General features: G+C 49.2%; 1 long non-coding RNA gene across 2 annotated transcripts in view; it reads left to right on the top strand.

The window, feature by feature from the left end:
* LOC122237158 overlaps positions 1-18,189 on the top strand; it is a 39,869-nt gene that overhangs the window by 21,230 nt on the left and 450 nt on the right. The window lies entirely within an intron of this gene.

Below are 18,189 nucleotides of genomic sequence, written 5' to 3'. Positions count from 1 at the left end.
GCGACTCTTCTTAAACTATTAACGTGAAGGTCACGTCTTAGCTTGTGGACGCTTCTGCCAGGAAGACGGGAAAAGAGCAAAGTGGTTTCAGCGGGCCCCCCCGGCCTTTCCAGGCTCTCGTGGTGCTGTCTTCCGCCAGGTCTAATTTCGTTCAATAGCAAGAGCTGCCTTTGCTGGCAGAACTCCCGCGTGCCAGGCACTTTCTGCGATTCTCGCCTGCACGTACGCACGGTGAGTGTCCGTTTTACAGATGGGGAGACTGAGGCCTGGAGGTGCCAGGGCTTGTCCAAGGCCATCTGTGCGGTAAATTGCAGAATTACTATTTGACCCAGGGTCTGCCTGGGATGTGGGTCTGTGCTCTGGGCTGGGGGAGCTGGCCACCCCCTCCCCAAAGTCGACCCCACACGTGTCCGGGGGCAGGGTGCGGGCAGGTGGCACGGCTCAGCTTCTGCCTACGACGTCTCCACCCTCGGCTGCAGGGAATCCATCTCTCCAGGTTTATAGTTAGACTTCGTCTCAGATCCCGTGTGGTGCCAGGGGCCGGGTTCGTTCTGACCCTCCCGGCTGACCAGCCTTTCTCTCCCCCACCCGCAGGGTAACTTGACATTTGTGCACACAAAGGGCCTCACAGAAGGTTGGGGGGAAGGTGAGGAGGTGTGTTATGTGGCCGAACGGCGGACAATTTTCCAACCGGATGTTAGGCATTCTGTTGTCGCACGTACACTTTTTGTTCAGGTACTTACAGAAAGTAAGTCACGCATGTGTCGCCTCATGACTTTGCCAAAAGTGAGCACACCTGTGTTAACCAGTGCCTGGGTTGGGAGCAGGGCGTTCTAGCTCCCCACAAGCCTCCTCCCCAGACTCAGAAGCCCTCCCAACGTTTCCCTTTGCCATGCACCGTGCGCACAGCGTGCGGCTAATACCGAGAGAACACTTGCCGTGTGCTGAATGCTTTACACGTATCACCTCGTCTCGTCTCCCCATTCACTCTGAGAGAAAGTTACTCTTAGTGTCCCCATTTTGCAGATGGGGATGTCAAGGCTTAGGTTAATTTGCCCAAATTGTTTCTGCAGGTGGTGGAGGCGGGATTTAAACCTGGGGCCACCTGGCTCCAGCCTCCTGCCTCTCATCCTCTGGTCGGGGAAAGGACGGTGCACTTGATCCCTCTGTGTATTCCAAGCCCTCCCGGAACGCCAGCTCCCCTTTCCAAAAGTGGGACCCTCGTAGTGGTCTTTGGTGGCTGATAGGGGGCGGTGCATCCAGAAGGCACCTGATAAGTGCCGGATGGATGGCTGACTAAACAGAATGCCGTTGTCTGAGCCTAAATTGTCTACTGGGACCGGGCTTGGAGAGAAAAAGCGACGTAAAGGGCAATGATTTGTAGCTATTCTCAAGAAACCAGCCATTTGCACATGGCTGCCTGCAAGGCGGTGGATTGCCAGGCCTAAGCCATCCTTGGGCGTTTTTTTCATTAACATTCCCTTGTGCTAATTTGTGGTAAGAGGACGTGAAAAGAAATAAACCTAGCGATGAACTTCTCCTTGGCTCCCGTCGGGGCAGTCGTGCAAGATGGATGGAGAACTCTGCCGTCCTCTCAAAGTTCACGCTGTTTTTACTCCAGAGTTGTTTCCCTGAGTGATTTATCGTGCTACCTAGAAAATCAAGTGCTTTTTTTTTTTTTTTTTTTCCCTCAAGCCCACAGAAGAGTCTCCATGTCCTTAAAACTAACATATTCAGTCTTACTGCCTCTGGTATCTGTGCGCAGACCCATTCCGTGCTATTTTTAGGGTCATTTCCAGAAAAATAATTTACTTTTCATTGTGGAGTCTGTCAAGCTAAGTGGAGTTATTTTCTTTCTGGAGTTGGATGAATAAATCCAGTCCCTAAAAGATGGGGATTTAAAACCATGCCTGCAGAGATGAGTCTCATAGTTAGGTTTATCTTGTGGATTAAAATAATGAGGAGCTACCAGAAGGTCTTTGTGTCCAATATGCTTTCTTACCATGTATCAGATCTATTTTCTTAAGTTGTCAGAGCTGTTTGCACTCGTAATAATAATAGCTCTCCCAAAATTGCCTTTGGGGGCTAAAAATAGCTCCTGTCCTAGGGTCAAAAGCTGAGAGTGTAGACTTTGGAGTTGTACTTACCAGGATTCAAATCTGGACATTGACTCAACCTCTCTGGCTTTAGTTCCCTGATGTGAAAAACAGGAAGAATAATGTTACCTGCCCCGTCAAGTTCTATCAGGGGCAAAGCAAGATAAGGCACGAGTATCGTGGTGGACGTCTCCATTAGGCACAGAAGGCATGAGGCCATGATGCTTTTAGGGACCCGCAAAAATGTTTCCATTTTAATTTTTTAAAATCAGAAGAAAAATAGGAATGTCATAATAATGAATACATAATAATGAATCTAGCCCAGATTATAATGTCCTTACACCAACACAGTCGTAAAACATAATTTTAAATATTTTTAATGAAGAAAGGAGCCCATGAAGGCATGTGTCCGGGATCCATGAAGGTCATAGTGTATCGGCTGGGATTAGACTACCCAATAACAGTAACGTCAACAAATGGAGGTATATTTTTCTCTCATGTAAAACAAGTCCAGAAGTTGGCAGTCTCACATTGATTTGGCAACTCCTTGGTCTTCAAGGTCCTGCACTTTTATTTTTCTGTAGCATGGCCCTTACATTTGCCTCATGGCCCAAAATGGCTGCTGAAGCTTTAGCCATCATGTCTGCATTCCAGGCATCAGGAGGAAGAAGGGGCAAAGGGCAAAAGGAACCCACTTCTTAGGGGAGCTCCCTTTAAGGAACATTTTTTTTTTTTAATTTTTAAAGTTTATTTATTTATTTTGAGAGAGAGAGAGAGAACAAGTGGGGTAGAGGCAGAGAAAAGGAGAGACAGAATCCCAAGCTATGTGCTAATGGCACAGAGCCTGATATGGGGCTTGAACTCACAAACTGTGAGATCATGACCTGAGCTGAGATCAAGAGTTGGATGTTTAACCAACTGTGCCACCCAGGCACCCTCCCCCCCCCCACCCCCCCCACCCCCCCCCACCCCCCCTTAAGGAACATTCTAAGAATTTCTGCACAACACTGAACTTATGGTCCCAAGGCCAAGCTTAGCCAGGGGACCAGGAAATTTCATGTTTTGGCTCAAAGAATTGCTTTTTTAATGAAAGATGAGTTTATACCAAAGAATGGAAGAACAGGCCAGGGAACACGACCCAGAAGTACGGAAGACAGTAGCTTTCTCTGTGGGGAACGCCTTGACTAAGAGGGAGACAGAAGAGAGCTGGGCCCTCCTCCTTCCAGGTCCCTCACCTGGGGTGTGGGTGGCTCTCAGTCCTGAAAGGGGCGGGGCATCCCTGCACACACGGGGCTTTGATGGAGTGCGAGGGTCGAGAAGGAAGGGGTGGAGGGAATCTGGGAGGTTTGTGGGCTCTGTGCCCCAGGCACTGGTTCGCTCACTCTACCAGTTCTCAGTACGAGTATCCCTTGCTTGGAGAAGCTGTCCCTGACCCCTGGATCGAAACACCAAGCCTCCTTTCCCTCTGCCCCACTTTTACTCACCTTGGGCTATTTTTTCCTTCACGCACATCTCACTGCCTGTAGGTTTACTCATTATTGTCTGTCTCCCCCAGCTAATGAGTAAGCTGTATTGGAGGCAGGCTTCCTGCAGCATTTTGTGCCCGGCAGGTGGTAGGTGCTCCTGCACGTTGAATGAATGGCCTGATGCGTGACTATCGGCCATGGGAGACGGAACTAGCATGAGCTCTGGTACCTTCTCCCTGCTCTGACACACCCTCCTCCATGCATCTCAGTTCTCTGGCTTCATTAATTGTCATTCAACAGAGGGTTGTTGGGAACTTACTCTGTGCTAGGGGCTGTTCTGGGCACCAGGAATCCAGCAGGAAGCAAAGGAGATGAAAATTCCTACCCTCAATAGAGTTTGTCTTCTAATGGGGGAGAGAGACAGATAAATATGTCAGCTGATAACCTGTGGTATGGAGAAAACCAAAGCGAGAAGGGGGCTAAGTTCCGGCAGTGGAGTATTGTCATTTTATATGGAGTGGCCAAAGGAAGGCTTTACTTGGAAGTGGTAAGAGTGGGCTAACTGCCTAAAGGAGCCGGGGGGCCAGCCACGTGTACATCTAGCATAAAAATGTTCTAGGCAGACGGACCAGTAAGTGCAAAGGCCCTGAGGCAGGAGCATGCCTGGTGTGTCTGAGGAACAGCAAGAGGGCCAGCGTGGCTAGTGGAGAAGGTGGGAGATGGGTGGGGTGCCAGGGTTAGGGAGGATCAGTTAGGGTCTTTGGTTTGCATTCTGAAGGCGACGGGAAGCTATTGGAGAGTTTGAGGCAGAGAAGGGGCATGATGTAACTTTTTCTTTTTAAGTTTATTTATTTATTTTGAGAGAGAGAACGAGAGAGAGAGCAAGTGAGCTGGAGAAGGGCAGAGAGAGAGGGAGACAGATCCAAGCAGGCTCCAGGCTGCCAGCACAGAGCCCAAAGTGGGGCTTGAACTCACAAGCTGTGAGATCATGACCTGAGCCAAAGCCAAGATACAGATGCTTAACCGACTGAGCCACCCAGACACCTCTTAACTTTTTTTTTTTTAAAAGGATTCCTCCTGGGGCGCCTGGGTGGCTCAGTCAGTCGAGCATCCGACTTCAGCTCAGCTCATGATCTCATGGTTCGTGGGTTCGAGCCCCGCGTCGGGCTCCATGCTGACAGCTCAGAGCCTGCTTCGGATCCTCTGTCCCCATCTCTCTCTGCCCCTCCCCCCTGTGTATTGCGGATGGGCCGTGGGGGGTGTGAGTATAAGCAGGGAGACCGGTGAGGAGGCAACTGCCTTGTGAAGGTCAGTTCTACGCGTCAGCTTGGCCGGGCCAAGGGATGCCACGTAGCTGGCGAAACACTACCTCTGAGTGTGTCTCTGGAAGAGATCGGTCTTTGCACTGGTGAAGAAGACTGAATGAGAAAGAAACCTGCCCTCACCACTGCGGGCGGAGAGCATCTATCCAGGGGGCGTCTGAAGAGGCAGAGGAAGAGCGAATCTGCTCTTACTCGAGCTGGCACATCCACCTTCTGCCTTGGCCCTTTGGACTTGGACAGGGTCCGAGAGCAAGTCCAGGAGCGTCCCAGTTCTTGGGCCTCCGGGTCTGGATCAGAACTACAGCACCGGCTGCTCTGGCCTGCAGCTTGAAAACGGCAGGTCTCAGCCTCCATAACAGTGTGGACCACTCCCTCGTGTCCCTTTCCGTATGCATCCTCTTGGTCCTGTTCTTCTGGAGAACCCTGCCTAGCGTGTGCCCCTTCCCTCGAGAGGTGACCGTGGCTTGGACCAGGCTAGAGGCCGAGGGGGGGCGGTGAGAAGCTGCGGGCTGTCTTGACAGGCCAGACTTTTCGCTTCTCACCCTGAAGGCTTGCCACGGATGCCCTCCCCCTGGTGACCAAGCTTCCACAGGAGAGGCTCCATTCTGTCGGAGGTCTGGCTATGTTAATCCCACTTGCGGACAAAGTTCAACCCCAAGTCCTCAGCAGGTGCAGATGGGGGGGTTTCAGTCGCAGGGCCCCAGATGAAACTAGCCTACAGACAAGGCATCAAAAATATTTGCATTTCTTTTACAGCAGCGTGCTGTCATTGACTTTTGCCACAGACCCCACTGCTCTCTACTGCCTTTCACACACTGCCGGTTCCACCCCTTTACGTTATCTGGTTTCTGAAGGAGACACACGAGGCTAGTGTGAAATGGGGTTGCTAACTCTACTTTGTGCCAGCTGGGACCCATATTATACCGATCTTGTTAGCCCCATTTTATAGATGGGAACAAATAGGCCCACTCAGAGCGATGAAGTGACTCACCCAAGGCTCTATGGTTTGAGCTGGTGATTATGACTCTCTGGCTTTTGTGACTCTCTCTCTCTCCAATCTACTGGCTTTTGCAGTTAGTGAGACTTGAGAGAGAATTCTCTCTCCATCAGACAGATATCCTACCCTACTTGTCCGTAGATGATTCCAGAAGCAGGGTAATAGAGAAGGGACCGTGTTCGTATTTCCTCCCCACTCTCCAGTAAACAAAGGAAAACTTTCCCTGGTGTGTTGGCCACTGATATCACAAGGCCTGAGCGGCATGCCGCATGGGCTTACTGTGTATAACAAAGCTCGCATGAAACTGTGCACTTATATTTCCCCAAATGAAGGGTTTCTTTCCAAAAGACAATATCTGCAGCATTTGTGTGGCCAACAGCACTTATTACTATGCTTTTGCATCCGTAGTTCTGTACCTTCTTCTTTTGTACCCCTGGTCTTCGAAAATGATCTCTAGAGGGTGGTTCTTAGTAAAACTTGCCATATTCTAAGTTAAATTTCAACCACTTGATAAAACCCTTGCCAGGGAATAAGAAGGCAACAGAAGTAGAATTATACTCCCAAGTGTTCCCAGAGCCTGTTCCAAGGACCAAGGTATTCAGAAGTAAAAAGGCATTTGCCCTCTGTGGGTTTCCAGGAAAAAAAAAAAAGACATCGAACAGTCATTTACCCTTTTTCTACATTTTTCCAATTTCTCAACTGTTCCTATAGCAACCTTAATAGAGATTGGGTTGCTAGAAAAGCATTCGTTTCTATAGAAACAATTCGTTCTATAAGAGAAAAAGTTTACTTGGTAGCACATGAAATCTAATATTAGGATGTTGGTTTCGTTGGTGGATTTTTTTTTTTTTTTTTTTTTTTTTTTGTCAGCCAGAAGAATATTTCCCAGGCCACCTACAGACGTATGGTGCATCTTCAGGCTCTAATAGTATGTTGTCATATGGGTTCTGGATAGAGGGTGCAGAGTCTGAGTCCCTTGGGATCTTTGCTGAGGCTCTATAGTTTACAACATTTTAGTCCTCTCGTATGCTCAGACACAAGGGGCTGGACCAGATGATCTCTTGAGATTTTTGGGTCAGGAATTCATGGTTTCTCTTGACTGTCCTGTGAAAACCATGAGGGGGTTTTACTAGAAGCAGATAGATGATTAGGGTGGCAAGTGACAGGAATAAAACTCAAAACTGGTTGAGAAGGAAAAAAAAAAAGAGGAGGGGTGGAATATATTAGTTCTCCTATTTTAGAAGTCTGGAGGTTTCAGGTACGGCTGGATCCAGGGCTCATTGACGTCCCGCCTTCCACTGTGTGGATCCAGGGCTCACTGACGTCCCGCCTTCCACTGTGTTCTTCTTCATTCTCAGTATTGGCTCTTCTGGCGAAGTGGTCTCCAGCCTTATTCTCTGCCACATCCTCTGCATCCCAGCTAAGCATCTTCACTGGAAAGAAAGTACCTTTTTTTCCCTACTAGTTCCCAGAGACTTCCTGGGGATGCCGCTACTGGGACTGGCTTAGGTCACATGCCACACCCCTGAACCAATCCTTAGGAACCTCAGAATGAAATGAGTGGATGGGCCAGGGCTGGATCAGAGGCTTACCTTCGGGGTCAGAGGTGAGGTCAGCAGTCCCCAGCCTCCACAGACTGAGAGAAAAGGAGCAAAGTTTCCATAGGGGGAAAATCAGGAGGCAGAATTAGAAAAAAGGGGGGTGGTTGTGATCCCGGCACCAGCCGGTCACGCCAGCGACCCAGCTGACCACATTCTAGAATTAAAGGCTTGGCCCTTAAAAGCTGCTTCCTCCCAGCTTGGGCAGAGAGAGACGGTTCAGTTTTCCAATTTTCCACCTCGAGACCATCTTTCAAGCAAGATTTTTTTTTTCTTCTAAAAGGAGTTGGGAAAAAAAAAATCAGAATACATTTGCATGTTACCTAAAACATTTTAAACTCGTGTCTTATCTTTGTGACTGCACAGTCTTGTCTTTTCAGTGCTGGTAGCTATATAATTACAGTCACCTTCAGCCTCACTGATTCCTTCTTGAAAAGGTTATTGTGAACAGGGGACAAAAAGTCATTTGGAAACACCACCGAGGTCTGTTTTCCAATTGTCTTTTCATCCCAAAGTTCAGAGATTTCTAGAAAATCATATGTCAGCAGAAGCAGCATATAAACAACCTCATATACGTTTTTTGGGTTTTTTTGGGGAGGGGGGAAATACATTCCCTGAGACGATTGAAGGTGTGAATTATTTCAGGGAGCGTGTTGGTGTGTGGCCAGTAATTTAAATTAACTGGATTTCCAGGGCTTATTAAGAGCTTAAAATCGGATTGTTAAAATTCAGAGAGCGTTGTAGTTCAAATTTCATGTCTGCTATAGGGGCTTGTTCGCTTTAAAAATGCTTTGTTTTCCTTGTTATTCGCTTGCAACGTTATTTAAAAGTTTAAAATGTCCTTAGGAGTATTTTTTTTTCCTTGTTAATAAACTGGGTTACTGATTTCCATGGAGATTACTCCCAGCAAAGCTCTTATGTTTAGGCAAGGAGCTATCACGTCGGGATCAAAAGGGAATCCCTTGAAACCTTTAATCCTGTGGCAAGACTGAGCGTTACTTGTGAATGAATCCTGGGGTCTCCGTGGGGTGTCGAGAAGCCCTTCAAGATACCCAGCCTGTACTTGAGAAGAGAAAACCCTTGCAAGTCGGGGTCGTACACGAGGGACTTCAAGCCTGGTGGTAGGAAGTGTGCTTCTGTGCCCTGTGTTGGAGGGATTTGGGCTCTGTTGCTGGGTGAAGGTGTCCTTGATGCGGCAAGAGTGAGGGTTGATGTCCAGTTTTAAAACCCCCCTGTGCAGCCACCCCAGAGGCCTTGACATCAGGACAAATTCAGGTGCAGATGGAGAATTGGGGACCAGTGTCGTAGAGCAGTGCCCCCCCAAACCCGAGCATGCCACGTCCCCTGGGCATCTTGTTCAAATGCACGTTCCGATGCCGTAGCTCAGGGGTGGGGCCCAGAATTCCGCACTGAGAGCAAAAAGTCTGACAGGGCCCCCGTGCTGCTGGTCTGTGGGCCATCCTTGGAGCAGGGAGATCGGAGACCGCTTCTCTCTTTCGCCTCGACTGGGAAAGAGCCTGAAAATCAGATTTTGGATGTTGCCGGTCTTTGGCAGTGCTAGCTCTGGCATATCTTGGGACTTTACGTCATATCTGGAAAAGAAATCCCATTCGAAGGGTAAGGCTAAATCAGAGGCGCTAGATGATGTCTTAATTCTGGCAGAGTATCAGGCTGCAAGCAGAGAGAGAGAGGAGAGAGAGGACAGATCAGCAACGATTCAGGCAAAACTCACCTTTCAAAGCAGGAATGGAAAGGAAGCCTGTTGTTCCTTCAGAATTTCTTTAAGAATCTTAACTGTGGGGACTGTACTCCCCAAGGGAGTGGTGGTGTTCAAGAATATCTTTGTTCATTCAGCTGAAGGCAGCTTTGTCTGTTCTCCTCACTGGGGGCTGATCTTGTACCTGACTAGTTAGGTAAGAAGCAGCCATGCTGAAGCGTTTCATCAGAATCCTCGACGTGGCTGATTCAGAAGAGAGAAAGGAGCAGGTGCCTCTGAGCTTTTGGGAGAGTCGCCAAGCAGGCAGGCTGCATCGGGTAGCGACCGCTGAGTAACAAACCACCCCAGAACTTTGTGGCTTTAAACAGCAACCTCTTATTATTTCTCATGTGTTTAAGGGTGAGCTGGGCGGGTGCCCCGACCTCAGCTGGTCCCACTCACGTGTCTATGGTCAGCAGGTGGGTCGGCTGGGTGGTGTAGCATGGCCTTGACTGGGATGGCTCAGCTTTCCTCCATGTGTTTCCATGTTCTTCACAGTTCAGGCGTGTTCTCATGGTGGTGGCAGTGGTCCAAGAGAGAGCTAGTCATTCAAGGGGACAAGCAGGAACACCCACCCGCTTCTCGAGCTGTGCTTGTATCACATTTGCTAATGTATCCCACGGGCCAAAGCAAGTCATATGCCGGGCCCAGCAGAGGGAGGGACGGCAAAGTGGGGACAAAGAGTATGGAGGCAGGGAGGCCTGTAATTGGGGCCACTGGTAAAATCAGACGAGTGCACAGCTCTGACTTAAAGCCTGAGGTTGAGTCTGTAAAACTCCGAGCATAGGTGGGATTATTCCATTCATTCACTCACTCACTCATTCATTCATGAAACATTTATTGTCTTTCTCTTATGCAAAGCACCAGGCTCTGTCAGACTTTACTTGGACGTTTTAGTTGCTTCAAGATTCACACCCACTTAAATTCCACCTCCAGACCGTCTCCTTGTGGAAACTGTGAAAAGCTTTTGCTCACTCTTCTGGAGGAACTATAGGGCCTGTAGAGTGGGGAAGAGGGTCCACGTCCCAAAGCCCATGGGGCCCCTACTGCCTGTCACCGTGGAGACGCTGGGTAGCTTTAAGGAGACCCTACCGGCCACTTACTCTGGGGCCTCTGCCTTTCGAGACCGAAGGGCCTGGCTAGAGCTCAGGAGGTCTGTGGTGCACTCAGCTCCTGGGGTTTCTTTCCCTCTGGAGCCTACTTTCATCATCATCGATGTAAATAATTTTTATTTCACGGTTTTGTTCGATTTTGATGGATTTAAAAGCATAGTGTGAATCCCAAAGTGCCATGAAAATGTGAGGGTTTTTTTTTAACTTTTTTTTTATGTTTTATTTTTGAGAGCAAGAGAGACAGAGCATGAACGGGGGTGAGGCAGAGAGAGAGGGAGACACAGAATCCGAAGCAGGCTCCAGGCTCTGAGCTGTCAGCACAGAGCCCGACATGGGGCTCAAAGTCACAGACTGGGAGATTGTGACTGGAGCCGAAGTCAGACGTTTAACCCACCGAGCCACTCAGGCGCCCCAAATGTGAGGGTTTCTTATCCCCACGTGTAGGAAGGAGGACCCAACGGACCCTCCTAGTGTGGTGGTTAATGATGCGCTCACAAATTGGCTGTGGGTGGGGGTGCGGTGAGGGATGAAGGGGGAAAGAACCCAGATTTCTAACAGCTGCAGATTTCCTGGGTGTAAATCTTCACATCACGGCTGATTTCTACCATGGTTGCCACCAATGATTTAATAACCTGCTTGCAGGGGCGCCTGAGTGGCTCAGTCGGTTAAGTGTCCGACTCTTGGTTTCTGCTCAGGTCATGATCTCACGGTTCATAGGTTCGAGCCCTGGGTTGGGCTCTGTGCTGACCCTGAGGAGCCTGCTTGGGATTCTTTCTCTCTCTCCCTGTCTCTCTGCCTCTCCCTGGTGCCTTCTCTCTCTCCCTCTCTCTCCAAATAAATAAACTTAAAAAAAAAATTCTAAAAAAAAGAAAAAAATAACCTGCTTGTAAAATTCTTGCCTAGCTAACACCGGAATTCCTGGGTATTGAACCACTGGCTTTCTCAAGCTCACCCAGGCCCACCCTGGGTCTCAGATTGCCTGGATTGAAACAAAGTTTAAATGAGATCGTGCATGTGAGGTGTTTCCCACGGAGTAAGTGCTCAGTAAAGGCCAGTCTGTGTTACTCGTGCTGCCTTGCTTGGTCAGCTGCTGGTGCAAGGGTCTGGGTAGACACACTCACACCACAGGGTCAGGCAGGCCCATCCTGAAAGTGGTTGACATACCCCATTTCCTGCCCAGGCCCCTCCTGAGCCACCAGCCTCTTACAGATCATTTATTCATGCAGAGCTCAAGGCACTTGCCTGGGGTCAGGCTCCTCACAAACAACACCCCACTTAGTCCCCACGGCAGTCCTGTGAAGGAAGTACACTTGTAACATACCCATTTTATGGATGGGACAATTGAGGCCCAGGGAGACTGAGTAAGTCTCACAGCTACAAGGAAGGAGAGGCAGGATTTGAATCTAGAGTGCTTGGATCTAAACCTCCCCCTCCTACTTTTTTAAAGGGGGAAAAAAAAACCACATTTATTTACAGTAATTTCCTGGTTTTCTTTATTCTTTTTTACAGCAGCTTTATTGAAATTTAATTTGCATACATAAAATTCCTTTTAAAGTGTGCAGCTGAATTTTTAATATAATCACAGAGCTGTGCAAACATCACCATTTTCTAATTTTAGAATCTTTCCACCACTCTAAAAAGAAAACCCCCGGGGGTGCCTGGGTAGCTTAGTCGATTAAGCGTCCAACTCGATCTCAGCTCAGGTCTTGATCTCAGGGTTGTGAGTTCAAACCCCGTGTTGGGCTCCGCGCTGGGTGTGAAGTCTACCTAAAAAAAAAAGAGAGACAGAGAGAGAACCCAGATGCCCCCTCTTCTTCCCAAAGAAACTCAGAGACACTGGACGTATCTCTCGGCTTCCCCAGAAACCAGCCTCAGCTCAGCCAGCTGGCCCCACCGGGACGTGGGGAGACTCAAGCAGGAGAGTTTTGCCCACATTCACTGAACACCTTGTCCAGTCCCAGAAAGCGTCACCTGATTATATTGAGCTATTTATTCTGTCCCCTGCCCCGATGTGAAGGGGGAAAATGTAATTATTTCCGGGGCCACAGGCTGTTCCCGTTTTATTGCCTGGTTCCCTCTCCCCACACATCTTTCTTGGTTTTAGGAGAAACCTAAAACCTTCTTTAGAAAGAAGGCAAGTGGGGAGCCCTGGTACCCTCTTTGCCTCTGATGAGAAGCCCCTCTTGCTGAAGCTTTTGCTCTCCTGTCCCCCCGCCTCCTTTCAGCCCCCCTTCCCGCAGTCAAATAACATCTGATTTTAGGTGCTGGGTGAAGGAGGCATGATTGGGACCCCCCGGCGTGCCAATCAAATACAGAAATCAAAGAGTGGTTTCTCCAGACCAACCTGGAGGCTGCTAGGTGGTACTTAAAAATCAGGCTGTGTTTAATCACTGGGGGGAAAATATGTATCCACTGCAGTCTGATCATGGTATTGTCTAAACAGCCCTTGAAATTTGTAAATGACATGTGGCAGCGGTATTTTTAGCTCCTGTGTTTCAGAAGGTGAGCGGTCCCTCCTCCACCCCCACCCCCACTCACGTGATAACCTCTGGTTATGTTCTTTCACCTTCCACGGGGCTGTTGAATATGCAAATCGCGTTGGGCTCCCTCACCTTCCAGACTTTTCCTGTGTTTCCTGGTGGTGGGTGTGATGGAAGAAAGGTGGTTGAGCAAAATAATTTATCTTTGGTTGTTTTCGAGGCTGAGAGTCTTCGATTTGTAAGCAGTGCCTTGTGGGTGCAATCGCGTTTCCTGGAGGCTTTTTATTTTTTGTTTTTTTTGTTTTTTTGGTTTTTTTTTTCTTTGCAGTGAATCCTGTTGGCATTTGGAATGAAAGAATTTCAGCAATATTCCCATGGATCCCGCGGTTAGAGAAAGACCCTGTGGCAGGACCATCTCAAGACCCATGAAAGGTTTTCCGGGACCCTCATCCCCCAGTGCCCTTGGGGATGATTTCCTGGATTTACGTTTAGGCTGAAAGCCCAGGGCTTGACCCTGTCCTCAGGACAGGACATTTCTCTTGTCTGTGGGCCACAGCCCCTTTCCCGTGGAGGGAAGTCAGTGAATACTTGATTACATGAGTGAACTTAAGGACTGAAGCGTGAGGGCGCTCCCGGCGTTTTTTCCTCTTGTTGTAAATAACCCGGACCCCACAGGTGCAATAGTGTGTGAGCAACATCATGAACAAAAGTAGTCATAGCTGGTTCCAAGTCTTTATACGAACAGACTTTTTATCTTCCTAGGGTGACAGGGTGTCTCAGATTTGGCACTGTTGAGATTTGGGGCAGACAGCTCTTTGTTGCTCGGGACCGTCCCGTGTGCTGTAAGATGTGGGCAGTATCTCCAGCCCTACTGTGCCCGCCAGCACCCCCTCCCCCCAGTACAACCACCACAGAGGTCTGCAGCCATCACCAAGTGTCCCCTGGGGGTGGGAGCGTTTGAGGAAGCAAAAAAGAAGGAGAAGAAAACCCGCAGGGAGAGGTGAAATAGGAAAACAGGAGAGAAATCCACACACTGGAAAGGCGAGGTGTGAGAACAGAGGGAGAATGTTCGGGGCGGAGTCGGGCTCAGAAGACCTGGCCCTGGGGCTCCACCCCACGAATGAATTGGCTGCGGGCGCCCTGGGTAGGTCTTCACCATCCTTGTGGCTTGGTTTTCGCATCTGTAAAATGGGCATGTGGCACACAAGATTTGTGGCAGAGAGCACATGAAAAAATTGCCTGTCGGGAAAGCGCAGCGGAGATCCATGTAATTCTTATTGTTGCCTGCGTGCTGGCGACATATGCGTGCAGTCAGATGGGTTATGTTTGTCCGAGTCAGTTGGGCTGGAAAAGAGGCTACTCCTGAATTTGCTGTCCACCCTGCGAGGATCAATAGGACACCACGGCAGTCTCATTTACGATCAGGAAGTAATTGGATGGAAAGCACTGTTGGAGAAGGAACAATGCAAAAAAGCACGGATGGGCCAGCCAGAGGTGAAAGAGTTTTATGCAAGGGAAACCAGGTTTGGGATTTCCAGGTGTAGATGCTTCTGGATGCACCCCCCCCCCCCCCGCCCCGTCCCTTCTCTGCAAAATTCAGCAGCAGGAACTTCTCAAGTAGTCTGGAAAATGCAGCTCTGAAAATTATACTTGGCAACAATGGCTCTCTGTCCAGGCCCTTTGGAGGACAAGACATGGAACATTATTTTTGTAAATCTACTTCAGGCCCACCTCCTCGGGACTCCCTGCACCACCATCGCCCCACGGTGAAGAAAGGTTGGGGGACATAGCCCTGAAGCCCTGGCCCGGCCCCTGTAGTTATCTGTCCACAGTGCTCACTCTGGAGACACATGTTTACCCAGACGTGCCCATGTCTGCTGCTTCTTTCCTGGCCACTCTTTGTCACGCTGGGACCCTGTGACCATTCCATTCCAGGGGCACAACACTCTTCCACACACCTGCAGCACGGCCAAGGACCAGGGTCCCGGACCTCTGCTCAAAGGCCCATGGTCTCACGGAATCTCTTCGTGCCATGGGCTCCTCCCTCCCTCTCCCCTTGCCCATTCCTTAGGGGCACTGATGTCCTCTCCTGGTTTTCCAGGAGACATGGCTGAGTCCCATCCAAGAGCCATTTGTCCTCGCCAACAAAGCTGGTGGTGAGATTGTCTTCTAGACCATTCCAGCTTCTGTCCTACAACCCTCTTGCCTCTCCCCTTCTCTCTGAAGCCGAGACAAGCAAGCATAGAACTGACCCTTTGCTAGAATGGGAGACAGGAAAGGGAATACATAGGGAGAAACCCAGATGTTCAAATTAGAAAAAAATGGTCCTACATTCTATGTGTCACTTCCAGAATTCTTGGCCCACATGGCCAAGGTTGCCAAGCATGGAGATCCATGCAAGACCAGAGCCAGGAGACATGGGCAGTGCTGGCACGTAGTACGTGCTCAACAAACGTCTGATGGGTGAGAGAGTGAATGGAGCTTCTTTTGCGAAGTCAGACTCCATGCCCTGAAAAGGAAACTCACCCAGTGCGTGAGCAATGAAAGGGAGATTGGGTTCTGCCATGTCCCCCGGTCGCCTTCTTCGTGTCACAAAGAGTCATTTTTGTTCAATGTGCTGCGGCTTGGTACAAGTTGAAGATCTGCTCAGTCATGCCAAAGGGGCTTTTTTCTCCTTTAACGTAGGTTTGTGGCTCTGACATTTCCCCAACTCTCTGTCCCCCTCCATCTTCCTGGTTGTCAAGGAAACAGTTTCCTGGACAACCTGTTGACTTATTTGGCTGCCTGGTTTGTATTATCCAGTGTGGGGAGCTGTTGTGGAGGCTTTTTTTTTTTTTTTTAATGTCACCAAGGTAACCGCCAGCAGCCGCTTAATTATAGTTTTAGGTAAAGATGAATTCTCTTTTGCAAATGTTAGTATATTTTGGGGCTGGGTGGGGAGTGGAGAACTGCCCAGAGATTAACGTTCTCTAATTATATGCTTCGGTTTTGGACAATTCAGTTTTATTTGCAACTAAACTTGGTTTCATTCAGGATTGGGTTTTTTTTTTTTTTTTGGTCTAAAAAAAAAACAAGGAAAACAAATAATGAAAACAGAGAGGAAGAGGGGATCGGTGTGGTAGGAGGAGGCTTTGAGTGCGGTGGGCATGGCGGGGGTGCAGGATTGCTACGTGATGTCTCTGGCGGCTGTTTCCTGAAACACGCATTCGTCTGTGGTTCCGAGAAGTGGTCTGTATACTGGTTACCGGATCCCACCTCCGCAGCCTGCTGGCTGTTTGAACTCGGGCAGGTGACTTCGCCTGTCTGTGCTTTAGTTCCCAAAGCTGAAACGTGGGGAGATGGGAAGGAGTTCAGCTTCACTATAGGTGTGTTGTGAGGGTTCTATGTGAGGGATCTATTTGTTGGGCCCCCAGGAGAATACCCAGCACGACACAGGCGCTCCAGCATATCAGCCACCATTTAAAGGCACGGCCCCCTACGAAACCATACTTTCCGGATGCCTGCCTACGCGTGAATCATTTCAGCCGTCAGTCACTGCATCTGCTAATCTTAAGGGTGCCTTTGTTAGAGGGTAATAGAGTGACTATAATCGTATCTGGCATTTCTTGGAGAGTTACACTGTTGTGAGCATCTCACAAGTCTTTACTTCATTTCTCGTTCCCAAGGGCCCTGTGAGGTACGTATTGCCATGATCTGCTTTTGGTCAGTGAGAAAACCGAGAGGGAAAAAGTAAGTTGTTGTTGTTGTTTTTAACTTTTTGAATGTTTATTTATTTTGAGAGAGAGAGAGAGAGCACGAGCGGGTAAGGGGCAGAGAGAGAGAGGGAGACGTAGAATCCAAAGTTGGCTCCGGGCTCTGAGCTGTCAGCACAGAGGCTTGAACTCATGAACCATGAGATCATGACCTGATCTCAGGTCATGTCAGATGCTTAACCAGCTGAGTCACCCGGGTGCCCCAAGTGCTTTTTTGTTTTTGTTTTTTAATTAAAAGATCAAACTTTCAAGGAATTCTTTGAGCTGTGAGTCACTTTGTTTTATGTTTCCTCCTTGGTGATGCGGTACTGCTCAACCCAAGTGGAGCCTTTGGAGTTGACCCACGCGCCAGGATTTGGTCCAGGAGGTTCTTAGGGAGATGCCAGATACTTGCAGATTCCTTAGGCCCTAAGCGGTTGCTGTGCAGCTCAAGAAGTCCTGGGTCCTCCTCAGCTTCCTGTACCTCAGCACCCTTTCCAGGTGTGGGGATAGTCAGACTGCAGAACCGCTGAGGAGGGGGTTGCACTGAGGTCGGGGATCCCCCCTCCAGCTGAAGGGTGATGGGGCCCGTTCGGCCCCAGCAGGACCTGCCAAGTGTAGTTGTCTGAGTCGCCACAGGAGTTTCCCTTTTGCTCCCACAGGTCTGTACTTGGGAAACCAAGGAGTTTAAACAGACCATCTCCAGCGTTGACCAAGGTTTTATTTATTTATTTAAATGTTTCTTTATTTGTGTGTGTGAGAGAGAGAGAGCATGAGCAATGGAGGGGCAGAGAGAGAGAGAGAGAGGGAGACACAGAATCCAAAGCAGGCTCCAGGCTCTGAGCTGTCAGCACAGAGCCTGACGTCGGGCTTGAACCCACAAACCACCAGACCGGTGACCTGAGCCGAAGTCGGAGCCTTAAGCGGCTGAGCTCCCCAGACGCCCCCATCCAGGTTTTAAATACTGCGGTGCCATGGCAGAATTGAGGGTTGCAGACCCAGCACGCACACCCAGGCCCGTCTGCCTCCAGAGCCGTACTTTCAGCCACTGCCCTAACTCCTGCTGTTCTGATCATTATGGACCGTGTGGCCTCCGAAGTCAGTGTCCTTGGGTTAGAACCCGCCATTTTCCAGCGGAGTGACCTGGGCAAGTAATGCACCTGTCTGCGCCTCCGTTTCCTCCTTGGCCAGATGGGGACAATGACAGTACCTACCCCTGAGGGTTGTTGGAACAGGGAATGAAGTCAAGACTCCTGAAGTGCTCGTAGCACCGTAACCCTCCACTAAATGTTAGGTGTGGGTAGAATCACTCCCGAACGCTGCAACACAATTACCATCGGTGCTAGTGGCTGAAACAGTTAACAGGCAGCCAGGTGCCCACCATCATTCGTATGTTGCTTGTAGTATAGTTCCCACATAGATTTCTGTATCATTAATCTCGTTATTTTGTAACCTACATTATGTAGGCAGGCGTCTCTCTCTTCTTTATAAATCTCCCACTGGGGCCCTCTTTTTTAAAAAAAGAAAAAAAAAAAAACAGCTAAAAACCTTCTTTAATTGAGATTCAGCTCCACAGGCCAGCCCCCGTCGGATATGCCATACTAAGCCCACCGGGGAATATTTGTTTTGTG

This window comes from Panthera tigris, chromosome A3, assembly GCF_018350195.1.
Source record: "Panthera tigris isolate Pti1 chromosome A3, P.tigris_Pti1_mat1.1, whole genome shotgun sequence".
Classification (NCBI taxonomy): Eukaryota; Metazoa; Chordata; class Mammalia; order Carnivora; family Felidae; genus Panthera; species Panthera tigris.
The sequence above is the reverse complement of the archived record's forward strand: the minus strand, read 5'-3'. Positions and strand labels throughout refer to the sequence as shown.